Raw genomic sequence first — 5,062 nt, 5'->3', positions numbered from 1 at the left:
GGGGGGGGAGGGGAACAGTGGGGGTAGAGTACAAAGGCAAGAAGTGACTGGCTTACAAGCTTTCAAGAGGGAGCCTAGATCCAGAGGGCGTGGAGGAAGGTAGAATCTCCAAGTAGTATTCAATCTGTCTAGGTGGGGCTGATGAACTGCAGATAGGTCTGTTGTGATTCAGTAGTGAATAATTGTTATCAGGGCTGATTGTGTGGGTTGGAAATGTAAAGGTAGGCGTTTTATAGCAAGGAGGGGAGTGATTGACTTTGCAGTCTAGGAGTGGAGGTCCCTGGGACCGTCAAGGGAGAAGAGCCGAGTGTGGGACCCTACCCAGAGAAGCAGTGATGCCAGTGATGGAGGCAGAGAGGATGACATGAAGAGATGGAGCAGCTGGGGACTTTAGACCCAGAGAGGGAGAGGGGCTGGCTGTGTGCTGATGACCTGATGACTGGAGGGCAGGCTTGCAGGGTATATATACCTTTTGGTTGGTTGATGATGCATGGAGGGGATTGTAACCATGGCAATGAGATGATATAGGATGAATGTAAAGCTAATATTCTCCCATGTAAACCATCACATAATTCACAATAAAACATTTAAAAAAAGTTTATATGACCATAAGACTGTGAATATTAGAAATATGTCTTCTGGAATGAGTCATCATGATAATTATTATTAAAATATTAGAAATAATGATTTTTTAAATATTGGTATATAATAAGTCTGAGTGAGGTGGCTGGGGGTGAGTAGGGGCTTCGGTTAAAGGAAACTTCACCTAACTCCTTTTCTCTGATTCCCATTTTCTGCCCCTGTTTGGTTTTAGAGCTGCAGTGTGTCTGTGAGAGTGGTCTTTCTTCTGTCAAAGAGGGATGAGTAGATTGTGAAAGAAGAGGCAGATTGATTTTAGGAAAGAAAACAGTAGAAGTTGAGAGTCTAGAAATGGATTCATTTAAAATTATTCAAACCGTGCACTCTTTGGAAAGTCTGCTGGTACCCTGGTGGTATGCTTCCGGCAGTGTGAGGATCCTGCTCTGAGGTATGCCTTGAGTCCTTTGATGTTACGTGACAGCATCTGTGTTTGGTATAGGTTTGCGTTAATCAGTACTGAACACTACCAGACCTTCACATGCCTTGACCCCTGAGCTGACTCTTGTAGGTCTTCTGTACGGGATCCTGAAGCCTTCAATTCTGTCTGTCTTCTTTGGTCCTTCAAAATCTACAATCCTCCTCCCCCAACCTAATTATGTAAAATAGTGGATTCTTGCAGTTCCTCTTCTGGAGCTAACTTCTCTTTCCTACTAAGATTCTATATTGTACTCTCCACCAGAACCGGGCTGAGTCTGAATCTAAGCTACAGATGAGCCTTGGGCTAGAAGAAGACTGAACTTCACTTGGCAGAGGATGGAATGTGCATTCCTGAGGGTCTGGAGTTCCAATCTACCTTTATATATTCATTGTTCATATTTCACTGTTTTCTATTAAGGACGCTGCATTTTACATCAGAGACCTGGAGAGATGGAATTAAACCATGATGCAATTCACATGTATAAATCAATCTCCAGAGGCGTTGGCCCTTTGAATGCAGTGGAATATTTTTCTGGGTAATTCCTCACAGAGATGCCTGGCAATCTTTGAGGAGATATGTTGAGATTTGCATGTAATTTTCAACTTTCCAGTTTCATAAGGAGCACTGTCTTAAGCTGGTGGTAGTGGAGAAGGGGGAGTATTACGTTGGCCTTAGGCAAAAGCTCCCCAGGCCCCCAGAGTCCACCTTTCAGTGGGTACATGGTTCTGAGGGGGTGTCCAGGACTAGCTGTTTTGTCACCATGGGCTCTACTATTTTCCTTTCTTGGAAGCTGAATAGGGGGTAGTGTCCCCCTGCACTTTCCTCTGCATGGGCTCAACATTGCTGTTAAGTCAGTTCCGACTCATAGTAACCCTGTATAGGGTTTCTGAGGAATGGCTGGTGTGTTTGAACCACCAACCTTGTGGGTCAGCAGTCCAGTGTTTATCCTACAGTGCCACACCAGGACTCAATAATCACTTCCAGATCCCCACATTTCCGTACACATACATTACCTGTCTCCCACTCTCCCAGTTACTAATTGTTCTCTTTATTTACTAACAGAACACTGACACAGACTGACTTAAAGCCAAGCCTTATTAGAGGAATACCAGAGTGGCACATGGAAATGTAAGAAATTTAGAAATAACCAAGTTTTCAGAGGGTCAGGTGTGAGGCCTCTGTGGCAGGAGCTCAGGGGTTTTGTTGACCAGGACTTTGCTCCTGGTGAATCAGATGCAGAGACTTCCCATACCTGTGTGCTCAGGTCCAGTCTTTAAATTTGTGGGTAAGAGAGCCTTATTGGCCTAATCCAGTCAGGTATATAGACCTTGGATGACTATTTAGGGTTAAGCTGGGTAAGTCCATGTTACCCGCCCCCCCAGGTTATACAACTGTGCATGCTTATACGATGTTTTGTTCCATTAAAACTGTGTGCTGGTATGTAATTCATCGTTTGTCTCAAAATTTGTCATTGGAATCCTTGGAGGGTGGGAAGATGACTACAAGGGTAATGGACCTCACAACACCTCATAAAGAGCTGTCTGGGCAACCCAGACACATCTGAGGCCCACTAATTGCCCCTTCCCCCCACCACTCCAGAAGGTTCCTGATTCTGCTTTTGGTAGTGATGTGCCATGCAGTCAGTGTCAACTCATAGCCACTGTCTATAGGGTTTTTTTTGTTTTGTTTTGTTTTTTAGGTTTCATTAGTTTTATTTTTGTAACCTTTAAATCATGACTCACAAATTATATTTTCTTACACCTGGACTTGGGCCGCAGAAAAATCAAGGTCATTTTTTCTGAAACAATGGTTAGAAAGGAAATAATGATTTAGAAAAGATACTCATAAAAGACCATCGGAAAAATCCCTAAATGAAAGCAGAATCATTAAAAGTTGAATGCTAGTTAAGGATTTTTATTATAATTAGCTGGTAATTAATGTCATGTTTAAGTCAATAAATGTTACCGATCTTTTGCTAAGAGGTAACTGAATCAACTCAGCCTCACTTTATGACATTCTTAACTGGTGGTTCAACTCAGAGGAAAAGAAAGAATTTTGTAAAAACATGATGGTAGCAATCAGCAGCTAATTTTCTCAGACTTCTTAATTACCAAAAGCATACAATATTAATATAGAAAAATAGGTTGATTTTATAAAATTAAGCCTGTAGATCAAAAAGCACCTCTTTTAAACTGGTAGAGAGCTACGGAAAAAATAGTCCCTTAAAAATTTTAGCCAAACCGTTCATGGAAAGCTAACATGCTGAAACACTGGGCAAGGATGTGACTGCTGCTGGCCAGAAACTGGTGGATGCAGGGCTGGAAGCAGAGGACGTGCTCCACAGGTGTGCTCTCTACGTCTCCTGACTTCAGGTACTTGTCCACGATATTGATGATTTCATCATTGAGAATCTGGAACTTGCGAATCCTCTCTACCATCTTCTTCAAGGGCTGTTTTCAGTGCAGGCACAACACTGGCCATGTCAAGTATCCCAGCTGCCTCTACTGCGGAATCCATCCTGAAATCTCAGACTCCGTTACTGACACCTGACGCACAGGCGGTGTGGGAACAAAGAGCTCCATCTGTAGGGTTTTTGAGACTGTAAATCTTAATGGGAGCAGAAAACCTCATCTTGCTCCTGTGGAGCAGTTGGCAGGTTCGAACTGCTGACTTTGCAGCCCAATACTAAACCCACTACGCTACCAAGGCAACTTTAATGAGACTTTGCGGTACAGGGCCCTTTTTCCTATTATGATTCAATTGGAGCATTGCCTACAATGGTTAAATTGTTCATTGAGAACATTTTAAAACGCCAGCTTGACTCCTTAAGGCTGCCATAAATGGAAAGAGCAACCAGGAAAGCTTGAATGAGTGATTCTGCTGCAAATAGGCCTCTGAGCTTGGGTTTCATTCTTGGCCAAGATTTTCAGGACCAGAGACAGCGCCCTCTTCTCAACACTTGTTTGAAGGCGTCGCTGTGTGGCTGGTGAGACTTAGTGTGCTCACCCCTACGGAAGCACTAGGGGGAGTTGTTGAGCTGCTGGTCTGCACACTCATAAGACACGTGCTCAAATCCCAACTCTGTTGCTTACTACCTCTGTGACCTTGAGAAAGTCAGTAAGAACGACTTCACAGAAAAAAATCAAAATCCTAGGTTAATGAAAACAGCATTAAGCCTTTTTATCATCCAAACCTTGTTGTTGAATGCAGTTGAGTCCATTTTTGACTCAGTGACCTCAGGTGACCGAGTAGAATTGCCCATAGGGTTTTCTAGGCTGTCATCTTTAATATATATAAAGCTTTTATTGTGAATTGAATGATAGTTTACATGGCAGAACATCGGTTCTGCACTCAGCCAAATCGTATTTTGTTTCACTGCAATGATTACAATTCCCTCTCTGCACCATCGGTTAACAGTATTTGCCTCTATGCCCACTTTGTTTTTGTTTTTGTTTTGTTTTTTGATGTACATGAAAACACAGATGAATATATAAACGTTTAAACAGCCAAGGGGGCACCTTCCGTAAACCAGCTTCCTGTCCTCTGGCACACAGCCTTTCTCTTTCCATGAGTTTGATGTCTTAGGTATCATCTTTGCAGAATCATCTGAATTGTTAGGTCTTTCTCCCACAGAGCTACTGGGTGGGTTTGAACTGTCAGCCATTCAGTTAGCCACTGAGTTCTTAACTATTGTGCCACCAGGTCTCCTTTATCCAACACTTGTAAGTGTCTGTATAATTTGAGAGTCCCTGGGTGCCACAAACAGTTAAGTGCTCAACTACTAACCACAAAGGATGGTGGTTTTAACCCACTCAGAGGTGTCTTGGAGTGCTCATGTAGGGTGCACAGCATTCTCTTTTTCTTGTTTGCTATTTTGTGTATAACAGTACATAGTTCATGAAATCTTAATGGCTGTCGAATATTACATATGTTTTCAAACAAGTTTAATGAGGTATAATTGACTCACAATAAACTGCACATATTTACAGTGTTGTTCTTAGTGCC

The sequence above is a fragment of the Chrysochloris asiatica genome, unplaced genomic scaffold, assembly GCF_000296735.1.
Source record: "Chrysochloris asiatica unplaced genomic scaffold, ChrAsi1.0 scaffold00014, whole genome shotgun sequence".
Classification (NCBI taxonomy): Eukaryota; Metazoa; Chordata; class Mammalia; order Afrosoricida; family Chrysochloridae; genus Chrysochloris; species Chrysochloris asiatica.
Note: the sequence above shows the minus strand (reverse complement) of the source record.